The 17,978-nt window shown below is 42.9% G+C and overlaps 1 protein-coding gene and 1 non-coding gene across 7 annotated transcripts in view; both read right to left on the bottom strand.

Moving 5' to 3' along the window:
• Nucleotides 1-17,978, bottom strand: part of DYM (dymeclin) — a 351,209-nt gene that overhangs the window by 324,656 nt on the left and 8,575 nt on the right. Inside the window, exon 1 of one of the 6 annotated variants that reach the window (XM_049620088.1) lies at nucleotides 347-441. The exons of the other annotated variants lie outside the window; for them this stretch is intronic. The gene's annotated coding sequence lies outside the window, so the exon portion shown is untranslated. Of the gene's footprint in view, nucleotides 1-346; nucleotides 442-17,978 lie in introns of those variants that run through there. 6 annotated transcript variants of the gene reach the window in all.
• On the bottom strand, nucleotides 762-866 carry LOC125914994 (U6 spliceosomal RNA). Its single transcript, XR_007455530.1, has one exon. It is a non-coding gene; the product is annotated as a U6 spliceosomal RNA (small nuclear RNA).

Genomic DNA, 17,978 nt, shown 5'->3' with positions numbered 1-17,978 from the left:
GGGGGGGGGGGGGGGGGGGGGGGGGATGTGCAGACAGGGTGGGTGCAGATGGGGCCAGGGAGGGGACTTCTGCAGGAAAAGTGCTCTTCTCTTCCCAAAGCCCCGGCCCCTCCAGCCAGGTGTGGACAAGTGACGGTGGTGCTGTAGGGCCCAGCTGTGCCCCAGGCAGCCCAGGGAGACCACGGTGAAGGCAGAAGGTTTAGTTAAAGCATGAATTGCTGTCTTCATCAAACCACGCTTGACATAGTTCTAGATCATGCTCTATCTCAATTTGTTCAGGAAAGCCTCTCACTGACAATATAAAATGGTGGTAAGATGAATAATAATTACACTATGCTAAAATTACCATCGCGATGAAAGGAAACCATGTCCAAAGGGAAAACTCCGGTTGGATGAGAACCTCCACTGGTAGTGACTTACTTACGTCTGTCCCTCCTTACTCCACAGAGACACTGAAGCCAACATCAGAATTTGGAAGCATGCCTTCCACATTCTCTTTGGAACTTTGCGACTGGACTAAGCTAAATACCTAAACGGATGAGGCTCCCCCAGTGCACACGGACAGCCGGTCTTCTGAACAGGAGGGAGAAATACTAACCTGGCTTCCTGTCACCTGGCCCTGAATTCAACACCACCTAGCATTTTCCTCTTCCCTACCCAGGGGACAGGGACCCCAAAACCAGCTGGCTCCAACTAAGCCTCCATATCAAGCCAGCTAATCGTACGTCTAGATTGTGGTTTAATTTTTTATTTTTATTTTTAAAAAATCTGGAAGCTTCACGAATCTACATGTCACCCTTGCACAGGGGCCACGCTAATCTTCTCCGTATCGTTCCAATTTTTGTATGTGTGCTGCCCAAGCCAGCGTTGTGGTTTAATTTCTTAAATGAGGAATTAGTAAGCCCAATAGAAAATGCTATAAAAATATTCTGAAATATATAAATGCCTTACTTGTCACACCCAATTCCAAAGCTATTTTAGACATTTTAAGTCATTTAAAATGAAATGTTTTAATATAATCTTACAATGGGGTACATTACACTAATGAAAATGAATTAACTAGAGCTACAATTACCAACACGGACAAAATACACACTAAAGACAATGCTACAGAATAACAGACATGGTGTGATTTCATTTATATGATTTTAAAACATGCGAACAATATCACGGATATGTTCATACCTACTACAAATTATTAAAATATACATGGGAAAAATACACAGCAAATTCAGAAGAATGCTTTTACAGAATGTTATCAGGAGAGGAACAGAGGAGCTTTAGTGGTATCAATAAACACTTTCTCAAACAGAAAAGGGGAAAGGAACAGAGGGAAAGGGATGGGGGCGCCTAGATGGCTCGGTCAGTTAAGCGTCCGACTTTGGCTCAGGTCATGATCTCACGGTTTGTGGGTTCGAGCCCCACATCAGGCTCCGTGCTGACAGCTCAGAGCCTGGACCCTGCTTCAGATTCTCTCTCTCTCTCTCTCTCTCTCTCTCTCTCTCTCTCTCTCTCTGCCCCTCCCCCGCTCACATTCTGTCTCTCAAAAACAAAAAAAAGTTAAAAAAATAATAAAAAATAAAATCATAGAAAGGGGATGAAGCACATGTGCCAAATATTTAGACTTGCTGAAAATGGACAGTATGTACAGGGGTCTGGCCTATTACCCTCTGTTCCTGCCATAAATATAGAGTGAGAGTTGTTTTAAAAGAATGGTTTCTCAATCACTCAGCAGCAATACTGGAAGGTAAATGATAGGGAAGCAATGTCTCTAAAATATTAATAAAAAATAATTTTAGGGGTGCCTGGGTGGATCAGTTGGTTAAGCATCCAACCTGGCTCAGGTCATGATCTCACGATTTGTGAGTTCAAGCCCCACATGAAGCTTGCTGTAGTCAGCACAGAGCTGGCTTCAGATCCTCTGTCCTCTCTGCCCCTCCCTTGCTCACGCTCTCTCAAAAATAAAAACATTTAAGAAAATAATAATAACAATCTTAACTATAATTCTTTGGCTAGCCAAGCTACCAGTTAAGTATAAAGGTAGAATAAAGGCATTTTTAGACTTGCTGCAACTCAAAAAAGCCTCCCATGGCTCCATCTTCTGGAAGGTACTGGAAGATGTACCCTTTCAAGGTGAGTGAATAAACCAAGAAAAATGAAGACAAGGAATTCAAGAAACAAAGGCTGCAACACAAGACAGGAGTAAGAGACGCCCAGGAGAAGACACGTGCAGCAGGCTGGGACACGAGTCGAGACAGCCCCATGACCTCTGGGGGGAAGCAAGCCAGAGAGCGACAGGTCACCTGACATGTCTGACCTTATTCTGTGGCACATTACCAATATTGTAGGAGAATCTGGTAGGAACGAAGGACAGCTACACAGAAAACAAATGATTTTTTAATTACGCACTTTGGAAAAAACAAAAATTGTTTAAGGGTCATGTAATCATAGTACATGACTCAATTCTACAGTTATCAATATTTACATAATCATCACAATAGAAAAAGTAAACATTTAACCAAAAATTGCGAGGGAACTATATCGGGAAGATGCTTAAAAAAGAAACAGTAGTGATGGTTTAAGAGTGTGAAATTCTCATCTTCCATAATAGGCAGAAAGTCAGCAGAAAATACCTAGTTACTAAATCGGCAAATAACAGTGAAAGTATATTAGTTACAAATCAGGAAATAAATAACCAGAAACAACAGCTAAGAGACTAGAGTGTGGCCCTCTCTGGAGTGGAAAGGGTGGTCATGCAGTCCTTTTCTTTTACGTCCATCGGATTATCTGAGTTTTTTTTAACTATGTCTATGTATTACTTTGATTTTAAAAATTAAATATGTTTAAGCTCCTTCACCTACTCATAGTTAAATTTTTAACATATATGGAAAACACAAAGTTACCATCATAACTAAATTCGTAGTGACCAAAAATGTAAATTATTCTTTACGGAGGCAAACAATTAGCAAACTTTAAGAAATCTATTTGTCTGATATAGTTTAATTTAATGTCATTATATTATTAAAGTTATCTCCCAAAATCTAAATTTCAGATTTCCACCATTATGTGTTTACTGACAAGCAGTAGTCACAGCTTGGTCAGAAAAGAGGAACTGAATTCAAACCCACAGTAGGGATAAACACATAGATCAATGAAACAAAACAGAAAATCCAGAAAGGGACTCACTAGAATACAACCAGCTGATTTTTGTCAACAATGCAAAAGCGATTCAATAGAGCAAAGACCGTTCTTTGAACAAATGGCGCTGGAATCCAGAGGCCACTAACAAAAAACCCTTGCATCTTACAAGTTAACTCAAAATAGGGGCACCTGGCTGGCTCAGTCAGTAGAGCCTGTGACTCTTGATCTCAGCGTCATGAGTTCAAGCCCCACACTGGACACAGAGCTCATTTAAAAAATAAATAAATAAATAAATAACTCAAAATAAATCACAGATCTAAACATAAAACAAAAGTCTATAAAACCCTTTTTAGGAGAGAACAAGGGAGAAAATCTTTGTGACCTGGGGTTAGGAGGGGCTTATTAGACATAACACAAAAGCACAGCCCATAAAAAAAAAAGGTGACAAATTAAGCTTCACAAAAATTAAAAACTTTTGGTCAGTGCAAGACCCTGTAAAGAGAATGAAAAAAAAAAAAAAAAGCCACAGACTTAGAGAAAATATTTATAAGTCACAGAGCCAACAAAGGACTTGTACCCAGAACACAGAAGGAACTCTCTAAACTCCACAATGAGAAAACAGTCCAATTAGAAAATATGCAGAAGATTTTAACACATCACCAAAGAAGATAGGCAAATGACAAACACATGAAAAGATATTCCATCATTATTAGCCAGTAAGGAACTACAAATTAAGAGCGCAATGATATACTGCTAGTACACATCTACTGGAATCGCTAAGATAAAAAACAAACAAACACTGAGAGTACCAAAGCTCCCAAGGATGCAGAGAAAGTGTCACTCTCATACAGTGCCGGTCGCAACGTAACATGGAACAGCAACTCTGGCAAACGCTTACGCGGTTTCTTACCAAGTTAAACACAGACATACCATTTGACCCGGCAGCTGCATTCCGGGACTACGTATGATCCCAGAGAAATGAAAGCTTAGGTTCACACAAAAAAACTACCCAAATGTTCTTTCAACACGTGAATGAATAAGCGAACTGAGGTCCCTCCGTATAATGGAATAAAAAGAAGGAACCCTTTGATATATCCAATAACTTGCACAGGTCTCCAGGGCATTGTGATAAGGGAGCAAAGCCCATCCCCAAAAGTTACAGACTCAAAATAAGAAGAGCCACACTGTGTTTAGTGATTCTAGTTTATAAAAAAGTGAATGAACAACAGGGATGATAAAAGGAACAGAAGAGAGGAATGAGGATGATGTACTTTGTTATCGCAAGGTACTAGCGCTACCTGTGAAATGGTAGGGTATGGTCTGAAAGTGCCCTCGGGTTAGCTGTGTGTATTGCAAACACAAGGGCAACCACTAAACAAAAGTTTTAAAAAGCGCAATGGACATGCTAAGAAAGGAGAGAGAAGGGATTCACGTAAGTACTCCATCAGCACCACAAAAGGCAGAGAAAGAGAGGACCAAAAAAGGAACAAAAATATGGGCAGTGAATAGAAAAGAGGAACAAACACTGGTAGACATTAATCCAACTTTATCAATAATCACCCTGAACATCAATGGCCTACATCTGCCAATTAAAAGAGATTGTCAAAGTGGATCAAAAAATAAGACCCAACCAAATGTGTCTACAAGAAACACTTTATATTTTGTTTAATATTTTGTTGTTGTTGTTGTTGTTGTTGTTGTTTTAGGGGGGAGAGAAGGTGTGCACGCACATGAACGGGGGAGGGGCAGAGAGAAGGGGGGACAGAGGACCCAAAGCAGACTCTGTGCTGAGCCACCAGGCACCCCAAGAAACCCACTTTAAATATAAGAGACACATACAGATTAAAAGTAAAGAGATGGAGAGTGATATACCATTTAACACTAATCAAAAGAAAGCAGGAGAAGCTGTATTAATCTTAGACACAGTCGACTTCAGAGCCAGGAAACTTACCACAGATTAAAAAAAAACAAAACAGCATTACATAATGATAAAGGTGTCAACTGTCCAAGAAGACCTAATCTTTTTTTTTTTAATTTTTTTTTAATGTTTATTTATTTTTGAGACAGAGAGAGACACAGCATGAGCAGGGAAGGGGCAGAGAGAGAGGGAGACACAGAATGTGAAGCAGGCTCCAGGCTCTGAGCTGTCAGCACAGAGCCTGACGCGGGGCTCGAACTCACGAACTGTGAGATCGTGACCTGAGCCGAAGTCGGATGCTCAACCGACTGAGCCACCCAGGCGCCCCTCAAAGAAGACCTAATCTTAATGTGTACCGCCTAACACAACAGCGTCAGAATACGGAGGCAAAAACTACCAGAACTGCAAGGAGAGGTAAACCACGATTATGAACGAAGACCTGAGCACACCTCTCTCAGAAATGTTCAGACCCAGCGGGGAATAAAATCAGTAAGGACCTGACGGATCTATACACCACCATCAATCAACCGGATCTGACATCTACGGCCTACTTCATCCAACAACAGCGGAATACACATTGCCCTCCAGTTCACACTGAATAGTCACCAAAACAGACCACATTCTGGGCCTTACAACATCCTAACAAATTTAAAAGAAGCGCTTTTGAGCGCTCAAAACCACATGCGGCAATATTCTGACAAATGCAGAATACACGACATTCGTTGTAAAGAACCACCACCCTGTGCATGGGGTTGGGGGCTTCTCTCAACTGGAGGAGACTGAAGGGATATTGTAACAACCAAATGTATACACACGAATCTTCAACGAACCCAGATTTGTAAAGAGAAAAAACCATTATAAAAGACAATCTTGAGACCCAACTGGATATGGACTGAACAGAAGATATCATATGGACATAAGTGAGATAATGAGAGTGTAAGCAGAAAAATGACCTAATTCTCAGGAGATGTGTGCTTGAACATTTAGTGGTAAAGAGTAATCTTTTCTGCAACTTAACTTTCAAACGGTTTCAGAACAAAATACAGACAAAGCAAACATGGCAAGCTATTAACAATTATTAAATCCGGACGGAAGGAACAGGCGTTTATATTGTGTTGTACTGTTCTCTCTACTTTTCTGTATGCTTGTAATTTGTTATTGAAAAAGAGTTTTGGCAAACAAAGAGGTTACGCACCGTGACTCTATTTATGTAACGCTCAAGATGACAAAACTAGTGGGGAAGCACAGATCGTTGGCCTGCCAGGGCGTGGAGGGGGCAGAAGGTGACCATAAAAGGGCAGCCTGAGGAAGTTCATTTGTGGGAATGGAAAAATTCTGTATCTTGACTGCGGCAGTGGTGGTGATGGCTGCACGAATCTATGCATGTGATAAAATTTCACAGAGCTACACACACACAAGGGAAAAAGAACGTAAAGCCTGAAGAACCCAAGTGCAGTCCACCGTCTATTATTTTGGGCCAATATGAACTTCCTGGAATGGATAATGTACAATCCTTATATTAACACTGAGGAAAGCTGAGGGAAAGGTACTTGGGATTTCTCCACATTATTTTTGCAACTTACGAGTCTATAATCATTACAAAATAAAGGCTTTTTTTTTTAAATCGGGTAAAAAAAAAAAAAAAAGCCAAACCCTTTCAAAGTCTAACCCACGTGCCCAAGAAAGGTGCCAGCAAGTCTTACAGGTACTTTCTATCACAACTACTAGGTTTATTTTTACATATTACGTTACTTCATCACCTATAACATCACATGATGAGATATTAAGAGCTCACAATTATTTTACTTGGTGGCTTGGAACACTCTTTTATTACACAGACTACTTTCCCCAGATAAATTATTTCAAGTCTTACTCAAAACCAAACTTTTTCAATAAAAGCAAAAGAAGTCATGCATTTGGGTCCATCAGGGAGTTCCTGTTAACTGTATAATTCTGAGGAATACACAGCAGATGTCATCCTCAACTACCTACTTCTTTTTTATCAAAGCTTTCCAATTCTAATAACAGAATTATAATACTCTAATAATTAATCATCCCTGAGACTCCTGAATATGTCTCAATGAAATATTTAAAAATGCCACTTTGGCATTTTGATGATTTTGAGCCACAGGCATGTGAAAACTAACAAATGCAGGACGAAGCTGTCTATCTGCCTAAGGACCGTTCCTCCAAAAGAACTTCATTATTATAAATCCCTCCCCAGAGAGTTTCGCCAACCAGGTAACTCATCACAGGGAAGACCAGAAGTGGACACCACACCAGACACACTGTCCCAAACCAATGCACCTCTCGTCTGTTCTTCTAAGGGCTCATTCCTCTTTCCTAGAAACCATTTACAAGCCCCTAAGAGACCCACACCTCCCCTCCTCTGTCCCCCCTAAGACGGTATTTGAGTCTGAAATCTACGCCACCTCAGAGAAGTGCTCATTTTTCCCTCGGTATCTCCCATGTATACATGAGGTACACACGTTAATAAACTTCTACTTGTTTTCTCCTGTTAACCTGTCTTCCGTGACAAGGGTCTATGAACTCAGATGGGTGGAGGGGGGACTTCTTTTCCTCCCGTGTACCGCTTAGCTGCCCTCTTCAGAGGTTGCCAGCCTGCACCCCGCTCACCTCCGCACCTGTTCTCCACAGCACGGCCACCACCGTCTCATCAAACTTTCTGATCCCTGCCAACGGCTGAGACAGAAAAGTTTTTCAGTATGATTTTAGTTTGCATTTCTTTTGCTGTGAAAGAAGCCATCGCCTGTTCTTCTCCTTTGCCTATTTTTTATTGATTTATAGCAAATAAATTTTATTTTCAAAGCTGCGAGGATAGGCCACAAAGTATTAAAGTCAGTTCAATCCAGGACCACTATGAAACCCTTCTAAAACGACAATATGAATCAAGCCTATAAGCTTCTCAGGAGAGACTGAACAGAATATTAAAAAAAAAAAAAAAAAAAAAAAGCTTAATTGTCAGTAATGCCACGGCCATACTCAGAATGTCACAGGAGACCAGAAGTTGTGAGGCATCCCCGGAAACTGGAAAACAGCCGGAGATGGACTGAGAAGGGAAGCGGCATCCCAAGGCAGGCAGAAGAGCCTCTGATCAAGGGCAGCAAGAGTATAAACAGCAACTCCAGTCCGGAAGCAGAAGGCCAGAAAAATGCCGGAGCCCGGGGACAACTGACCGGGATGACTGGACACCCAGCCTGTCACCTTTGCCCTCACTCCCCCAGGGAGCAACAGTAAGTACTATCTGCCGAGAACAGTGAAGGTGGCGCCCAAGGCCAGGCCTCAGGCAGCTGGAAGGCCCAGGAGGAACAAGGGCAGCCAAGCAAGACAACTAGCCACTGGAGATTCTTGCCAGAAAGTTCCACCTGCTCCCAACCCTCACAGAAAGCAAAGTAGAAAACTGAGGCCCAATGGTCTCTCCTCTGCAACGATTCATGCCAAGAATTCCAAACACAAACACATACACACACGCCACCTGAACTGAACACAATTTATTTGGAACTTTATCAGTGAGACCCTTCTCAGTGAAACCCAGAATAAAACGGAACTTGAAAAACCCACTATCCAATCACCTCAGCTCCTAAGGGCCCTGTTGCTTTTCCCTCTGGCTGGGCACCAGGCTTCCTGGGCTTTCGGCCCTGCCTTCTCTCAATCTGTCAGGAACGGAGCCTATCTCCTGGTTTCACTCGTGGCTTCTACTCCCAACCTCTGACCCGAGTGCCAGTTCTGTCTGTATCCCTAAAATACTTACAGTTGTTTTTAATTCAAGAATATATAACTGTATATATAATCAGTAATTTTGTGGATAACCATGCTCCTTACCTAAGTCTAGACTAGAAATGAAATGTGTGCTGGGGCACCTGGGTGGTTAAGTGTCCGACTTCGGCCCAGGTCCCGATCTCGTGGTAAGTGAGTTTGAACCTCACATCAGGATCCATGCTGACAGCTCAGAGCCTGGAGCCTGCTTCAGATTCTGTGTCTCCCTCTCCCTCTGCCCCTCCCCCGCTTGTGCTCTGTCTTGCTCTGTCTCTCAAAAATAAATAAATGTTGGGGTGCCTGGGTGGCTCAGTCGGTTAAGCGGCCGACTTCGGCTCAGGTCATGATCTCGCGGTCCGTGAGTTCAAGCCCCGCGTCGGGCTCTGTGCTGACAGCTCAGAGCCTGGAGCCTGTTTCAGATTCTGTGTCTCCCTCTCTCTGACCCTCCCCCATTCATGCTCTGTCTCTCTCTGTCTCAAAAATAAACATTAAAAAAAATTTTTTTAATAAATAAATAAATAAATAAATGTAAAAAATAAATAAATAAATAAATAAATAAAGTGTGCTATCACTAATGCTTCCAGTAATAAACCTTTTAAAGGACCCGTCGTTAATGCCGTGTAGTCAAGAACTTGAGCTTCACACACAAAAACGGATGCCATCCTCCCTCCCCAGATCAGTTTCCCCTCTCAACTTCCCGCTACCCCCATAAAGTTCTCACTATGTAAAAACTATCTTGAAACTTTCTGTAGTATCTATGACCTGTCTCCTGAGGTTGATTACTTCTGAGAGGCATGAATCAGGCTTTACCTTTCTTCCCCATTTCCAATCAATCTGCAGCACACTGCTGAAGAGAACTTACTCAAATAAAAACATAAACCCCAACACCAAAAAACAACCTGTTGAAACAGCCAAGGCCCCGCAAACAATAAATATATAAAAACATCTTCAGTATAAATTAGTAATAAAATATGCTAATTATAACAACATGGTATTATCTCGACCCATCGTATTAGTAAAGGTTAAAAAAAAAACAAACCTTGATAGCAGCACAAGGCAATAGGAAACAGGCACCCTTTTAGTGTGTAGATATCTGGCAGTATCTATCAAAATTTTAAGGGCGTATACTCTCTGTGAAAACGATTTCATGAGTTTCACACCTGAAACTCATGGATTGTACGCCAACTATACTTCAATAAAAATAAAAACTAAAAAAACTCCTGTGGGTTCTTCTGCGGCATCCACAATTCTATGTATCATCTTTTCTCTTTTTCTTTCAATGTTTTATTTTATTTTATTTTTGCAAGAGAGAGTGCAAGCAGGGAAAGGGCAGAGGGAGGGAGACAGAAGATCCCAAGCGGGCTCTGCGCGGACAGCAACGAGCCCGAGCCCAACGTGGGGCTCGAATTCCCCAACAGTGGGATCGCGACCTGAGCTGAAGTCGAACGCTCAACCAACCGACTGAGCCACCCAGGCGCCCCAACATCATCTTTTTTCAGGTAAGCTTCACACTTAGCATGGAGCCCGACACAGGGCTCGATCCCACAACCCTGGGATCGTGACCTGAGCCGAAATCAACAGTTGGATGTGCAACCGCAACCTACTGAGCCACCCAGGCGCCCCGCCTGTACTTTGTTATGACACTTATCTATAGGCTGAGGTTACAGACTACTTATATCCAAATTAGTATGAACGCTTTTTTGAAAATGCAGATGCCTGGGCCCTCCTCTGACATTGTGAACCTGGGGGGGGGGGGGGGGGGGGGACAGGCATTTGCATTTTAATCACATGCTCCTCGGGTGTTTGATGTACTTAAATAAGTTTGGGAATCACTGGTTTGGAGGGTACTTGGAAACAAAGTTGGAACGCGAGCTTTCCGACTGTGGAGGGTCTGGAATGCCAGTACCGTACTCTGTGTTTCAGGTAATGAAGAATCACTGAATGTTATTGGGCTGGTGCATGAAGTGACGGGAGTGGTAATTTCACTCACATTAAAGATCTATTACACCTCACCTTTTTTTTTTTGGCTAGGCACGCTCCCCCAGGTCCCTTCCTGAGTGCTTTGCATGCTGCTTCATCCTGCTTCGTCCTCAGAAAACTTTATGAGTTGGAAGTACTGTTTTTCCCATTATGCGGTGGTGTAAAATGGAGATTCACCCTCGCTCAGCACAGACTTAAGTAAGGGTCTGTCTCATACTAGAACCTTTGGTTTTAATCGCAGTCCCGGCTTGAATGACCTGTTGAGGATTAATACGGTGGTGGCCTGTGCAGGGTGAATCCAGGCGAAGAGGCGGGAAGCAAACAAATTTGGATACTGTTACACTCGATCATGTGGGATTACAGAAGCTGACCTAGCATGGGGGGGCAGCAGGAGCTGCTTCGTAAAATTTTATGATTTTATGAGCCTGGGTGGCTCAGTTGGTTGAGCATCTGACTCTTGATTTTGGTCCAGGTCATGATCCCAGGGTTGTGGGATCAAGCCCCACGTTGGGTTCAGAGCTAAGCATGGAGCCTGCTTGGGATTCTCTCTCCCCCTCTGCCCCTCTCCCCATTCATGTGCTCTCTTAGCTAAAAAAAAAAAAAAAAAAAAAAAAAAAGGTAGGGCGGGGGGCAGGGGGGTGTGGAGCAGGGTGCCTGGATGGCTCAGTCGGTAAGTTTCTAGTTTTTGGTTTCAGCTCAGGTCACGATCTCATGGTTGGTTTGTGAGTTCGAGCCCTGAGTCAGGCTCCGCACCGACAGTACAAAACCTGCTTGGGATTCTCTCTCTCCCTTCTCTCTGCGCCTCCCTCTGCTCATGCCAGCATGTGTAAGCACACACACTCTCTCTCTCAAAATAGGGAAATAAACTTAAAAAAAAACCAAACAAACCAAAGTAGAGGCAAGTGTTCTTGTCAATAGCTAGCATGCCCATCTACACCTCTGTTCATGCCATTCACGCCTGCCTTCGACCACCACCCCCGATCCCCAGCCCCTTTGACCCTAACCACAGAATGAGCCCTCTCTTTCCTCTGTAATCCTAAAACACACTATCTTCACTATCGTTTGGAATTTAACTATCCTTCCGGTAATACCTGGTTTTGCTGTCTGACTCTCATACTGCTATTTAACTTCTCTGGCCAATTATTTCCCCGAGTCAATTTTACCACCATGGTCAAAAATGATACTCTGAACAAGAAATGATATGCTCAATATTCTGTTTTTAATTCATGAAACATTTGATATATACGTAAAATTATGTCTCCTCTTTTATGCATACTGACTCGCGGTCTCCTGATTTAATGTGCCTTAAATGGAAAATAAACGTTAGTGGATCTGAAAAATCCATAACCAAATTCTGTCCTAACACCCTCAAAATATGTAAATGACACCACAGTGTACTTTATCCCAACTTAAGCTGAAAATCCATTAATCATAAGCTATATTCCAGAATCACCTGCTTCCTGAGAAAGAAAAAAAAAATACACATGCCCCCTCATTTGTATGAGAGTTTTTAAGAGAAACATGTTTTGTTTTGTTTTGTTTTTGAGAGAGAGGGAGCAGGGAAGAGGAGGAGAGGAAGAGAGAGAATCTTAAGCAGGCTCTGTGCTAGCTCAGCATGGAGCCCAACTCATGGCTTGATCTCACACCCCATGATCTAGGCAGAAATCAAGAGTCAGACGCTTAACAGACTAAGCTACCCAGGCGCCCCTGTACTCAAGACTTTAAGACAAAACCTCACGGTTGAAACAGGAGACGAGAGAAATAGTGGACAACAGTCACTGGCCAAAGGACATGTTAAACACACAGATGCCTTTGGTCCACCAAGTAATGGAACATTCTCCAAAAGGTCACTATGTTCCAAGTGCTATATTAAGTACAGTGGGGTATTCCACTCCTGTGAAATGAGAATAACGAAAATAAAAAGATTAAGCTCACAAAGATCAGAAGAGGTGTGGAAGATGGAAAGGTGACAGAGGGGTACTAACAACCAGCAGAGCTGAGGAAGCCCCAGTGTAAAATGATTAGACTCGTGAGGAATGCCTCCGACACAAAATAAAGAAACCAAAATCAACCAGAGAAAGGAATTGGAACACAGATGATTCTAAGAAAAAATTAAAAACTAAAATAGCCTCAGAGAGAGTAAACAGTAACAATAATGAACGCAAATATTTACTTAGCACCTGCTATATCCCCAGGCACTATTCAGTTTTTTTAAGCTTATTTTGAGAGAGTGAATGAGTGAACAGAGGAGGAGCAGAGAGAGAGGGAGAGACAGAACCCCAAGCAGACTCCGTGCCGTCAGCACAGAGCCCAACGTGGGGCTCGAACTCACGAACCATGAGAATATGCCCTGAGCTGAAATCAAGACTATGAGGCTTAACCAACCGAGCCACCCAGGTGTTCCCACCCTCCCCACCGTCCCCCAGGCACTATTCAAAGTGCTTTCTACATATTAACTCACCTGTTCCTCACCACAGCCTAAGGTGGTATTTCTACGTTCTCGTCACATAGATCATGGGTTAGCAAATTACGACCCAAGGAGCCAGGTCCAGCCTGCTGCCTGAAGAATGATTTTTACATTTTTAAACGAATGAAAAAAAAAAAACAAAAGAATATGTTGTGACATGTGGACGTTATGAGAGTTCTAGTGGAACACTGCAACACTCACTTGTTCACATGTTGCCTGTAGCTGTTTTTGTGACAACAGCAGAACTGCATAGTTACTACCCAGACCGCATGTGACGACGCCTTCATCCCCTTATACCGCTGCTGCCCACACTACAAATCTCAATAACAGTTAGAAGTCAGCGCTGCAAGTACCCTGCCTATTGTGACACTCACTACCACTGGATATACATCATGTCAAAACAAGAAAAGAAGAAAGCAGACTTTGACATCATGCTTTTATAGCAGAGCAGAGATCGTTTTTTTAAACCTGATGAGATGGGGAAGCATCACGTCTGTTGGGTAACAGCATCACGCTTGCACTGGAACACCACGTAGGAAGACATTACCAGCTACGCACAGCCTCACATGCCCTACCACGGAGCGCTCCTGGTTCACGAAAGCAACGATCAGGAGAGTCAGCAAATTTAAAACACAACATTTCAGGGGTGCCCGGATGGCTCAGCTGGTTAAGCGTCCAAACCTTGATTTCAGCCCGGGGTCATTCTCATGGTTCATGAGATGAGCCCCACGTCCGGCTCTGTGCTCACAGTGCAGAGCCTGCTTGGGATTTTCTCTCTCCCTCTCTTTCTGCCCCGCCCCCACTTGCACACGCATGTGACCTTGTGCACACTCTCCTCTCTCAAAATAAACTTAAAAAAACAAATAAAAATACAAAACACGGCATTTCATCACAGCAAGGTGCTTTCCCAACAATGAAGAATGAAAACGAGGGCTGCAACCAAAGTCTCTGGATGGTTCATGTATTAACCAAACAAGAAAAGTCACTGACCAATCATGAGATGAACTAAATCATGTGTGAGTGCAGCAGCCAAAGAAATGTGTCCAGGAAAAATAAACATCTTTTAGACCCTCCATTGAAAATAACTGTTCAGAGAACAGTCTGAATGGAACAACTACACCTATGATTATTTTCCAAAAAAGTGGAGGAAAATACTAATTCGGTACAACCTGAAGTGGGATCTGCTAACATGCATAAAAACTGATGGTGGTAAAAATACACCATCAGAAAAGGCTTAGATGGACAAATTTACAAACCTTGTAAAAATGCAAGGTGTTTATAACCTATTCAGTATTTAAACACACACACACACACACACACACACACACACACACACACACAATGGGGCGCCTGGGTGGCTCAGTTGGTTAAGGATCTGACTCTTGGTTTTGGCTCAGGTCATGATCTCATGGTTTTCGAGTCTGAGACCCGCATCGGGCTCTGCGCTGGCAGCACGCAGCCTACTTGGGATCCTCTCTCTCCCTCTGCTCTGCCCCACTGCTCGCACACTCATACACTCTCACTCTCTCAAAACAACTTTAAAAAAAAAAATAGCAACAATCTACTCATTGCAACAACCTACCTACTCATTAGTCATTGTATGATCAATGAGCAGGAGCACTGCATAAAATATTTGAATCTAACGTGTTATTAAACCAGTTACGACCGTTAACTTCATTACCTTCATGAACTTAACCACCATCGGTTCCATAAAAATTGTGTCTGAAACAGAAGCCGAATATCCTGATGTGTCCTACCACACAGTACCATGACTTAGCAGGGGTATGTTTTTATGGAAATTTCTCGAGCTCAGAACTGAGAATGAAATTTTTCTGAAGAACCATCCCCCTGAGCACTGTTACTGAACACTGAATGGCTTTGAAAATTCATTTTTGCTGATTTGCTAATATTTCTCAATGAATTCAATCTAAAATTAGGAGGCCAATAGCACTTCCATGCAAAACCTATACTGAGGTAGTCATTTCAAGGACAACTGACACTGAATCTTAAGTCATGTCAAGCTGCTTTACACACTTTCTAGGCTGTAAAAAAATTAAAATGAGATGGGATCTCCAATCCCAAACAAATATGCAGTAGATATACTTTCCAAAATAAAACTACAGTTCCAGCATTTTTCAGACCTCAATACAAGTATAAAAGTACTTTCCAGGGACACCTGGGTGGCTCGCTCAGTGGAGCATGCAACCCTTGATCTTGGGGTTGTGAGTTCAAGCCCCATGTTGGGTGTAGAGACTGCTTAAAAATAAAATTTTAGGCGCGCCTGGGTGGCTCAGTCGGTTGGGCGTCCGACTTTGGCTCAGGTCATGATCTCACGGTCCGTGAGTTCGAGCCCCGCGTCGGGCTCTGTGCTGACAGCTCAGAGCCTGGAGCCTGCTTCAGTTTCTGTGTCTCCCTCTCTCTCTGACCCTCTCCCATTCATGTTCTGTCTCTGTCTCAAAAATAAATAAACGTTAAAAAAATTTAAAAAAATAAATAAATAAATAAATAAAATCTTAAAAAAAAAAAAAGAAAAAAGAAAAAAAAAGTACTTTCCACATTTCGAAAACCATTTAACTATGCAACAAGAAACTTCTACCTAACCTTCCATCATAAGTGATTAGCGGGCAATGCGATGATTGGCTAAAAGGTAAGTATCAAGAAAACAATCTAGCAGAATTCAACAGATGCCTTCCAAGCAATAAATACGCTCCACTAAAATCATACGTTCATGGGTTGATATCTGTATTTGGAGGCACCATGGAAAAAGATACCTTCAGGGGCACCTGGATGGCTCAGTCGGTTAAGCGTCCAACTCTTGATTTCACCTCAGGTCATGATCTCATGGTTCGGTTCGTGAGACTGAGCCCTGCTTCAGGGCTCTGCGCTGACAGACTCAGAGCCTGCCTGGGATTCTCTCCCTCTCTCTCTGCCCCTACCCCCACTCGCTCTCTCTCTCAAAATAAATAAACTTTACACGAAATACTTTCAAAGATGAAATACAAAAAATCTCATTAAAAACCCATGTTAGGGGGGCACCTGGGTGGCTCACTCTGTTAAGTGTTTGACTTCAGCTCAGGTCATGATCTCACAGTTTGTGGGTTCGAGCCCCGGATCAGGCTCTGTGCTGACAGCGCAGAGCCTGGAGCCTGCTTTGGATCCCGTGTCTCCCTCTCTCTCTGCCTCTCTCCCACTTACACTCTGTGTCTCTTTCTCTCCCAAAAATAAACATTAAAAAAAAAAAAAACCATGTTAGGGACACCTGGGTGGCTCAGTCAGTTGAGCATCCGACTTAGGCTCAGGTCATGATCTCACAGTTGGTGAGTTCAAGCCCCGTGTCAGGCTCTGTGCTGATGGCTCAGAGCCTGGAACCTGCTTCGGATTCTGTGTCTCCCCTCCTCTCTGCCCCTCCCCAACTTGTGCATGAGTGCTCACTTGCGCTCTCAAAAATAAACATTAAAAAAAAATTTAAGGGGCTCCTGGGTGGCTCAGTTGGTTAAGCGTCCAACTTCAGCTCAGGTCATGATCTCGCAGTTCGTGAGTTTGAGCCCTGCATCGGGGCTCTGTGCTGACAGCTCAGAGCCTGGAATCTGCTTCAGATTCTGTGTCTCCCTCTCTATCGCTGCACCTGCCCAGCTTGTGCTCTGTGTCTCTCTCTCTCTCTCAAAAATAAATATTTTTTTTAATTTTTTTTTTAATGTTTATTTATTTTTGAGACAGAGAGAGACAGAGCATGAATGGGGGAGGGGCAGACAGAGAGGGAGACACAGAATCGGAAGCAGGCTCCAGGCTCTGAGCCATCAGCCCAGAGCCCAACGCAGGGCTCGAACTCACGAACCGTGAGATCGTGACCTGAGCTGAAGTCGGACACTCAACCGACTGAGCCACCCAGGTGCCCCAATATTTTTTAAAAAATTTTTAAACAGTACATATGAACATCTGTAATCAATTCTGACAACTGAGGTTTACATTCAGTATTCCCTATTAGGTAAAATGTTATCCCCTCTCCTCCAAAAAGAGATTTCATTCTTCTTGTTAGAAAACCTTTATTACAAAAAAACCTATTCTCACCCATTTTTAGTATTGTATTTTCAACTTCCTCAGTAAAAAACTTATGGAAATTTCTCCTCTCTCATCACATAAGTGCCCGTATAACAGGGGCACCTGAGTGGCCCAGTCAGTTAAGCGTTCAACTTCGGCTCAGGTCATGATCTCATGGTTGTGGAGTTCGAGCCCCACACTGGGCTCTCCGCTCTCAGCACAGAGCCCTCTTCGGATCCTCTGTCTCCCTCCCTCTCTCTCTCTCTCCCTCTCTCTCTCAAAAATAAACATTAAAAAAAAAAAAGTACCTGTATAATATCCTTCATTTTGCCTCTTGGCCCACAATGCCTAAATTATTTACAATCTGGCCCTTTACACAAATGTCTGGCAACTCTTGGCCTAGAAGAAGGAACGAAGGTGAAAAAAGATTAAGTGACTTCCCCAAGACTATAGAGTTAGAAAATGACGAACCGGGGTTTCACACCAAGGCAGGCTGGGTGCAGAAACCATGCTCTTAACCACTACACCACACAGTTTCCATGACCCAAGAACAAGATGTCATTAAAAAAAAAGGAAACAATCAAAGAACAAGAAAAGATGCCTGAAATTAAAAACTGTTTAAAGAATTCACTAGAGAGGGGCGCCTGGGTGCCTCAG

The sequence above is a fragment of the Panthera uncia genome (assembly GCF_023721935.1).
Source record: "Panthera uncia isolate 11264 chromosome D3 unlocalized genomic scaffold, Puncia_PCG_1.0 HiC_scaffold_8, whole genome shotgun sequence".
In the NCBI taxonomy this organism is placed as follows: domain Eukaryota; kingdom Metazoa; phylum Chordata; class Mammalia; order Carnivora; family Felidae; genus Panthera; species Panthera uncia.
This window is presented reverse-complemented; position numbering and strand designations above follow the sequence as displayed.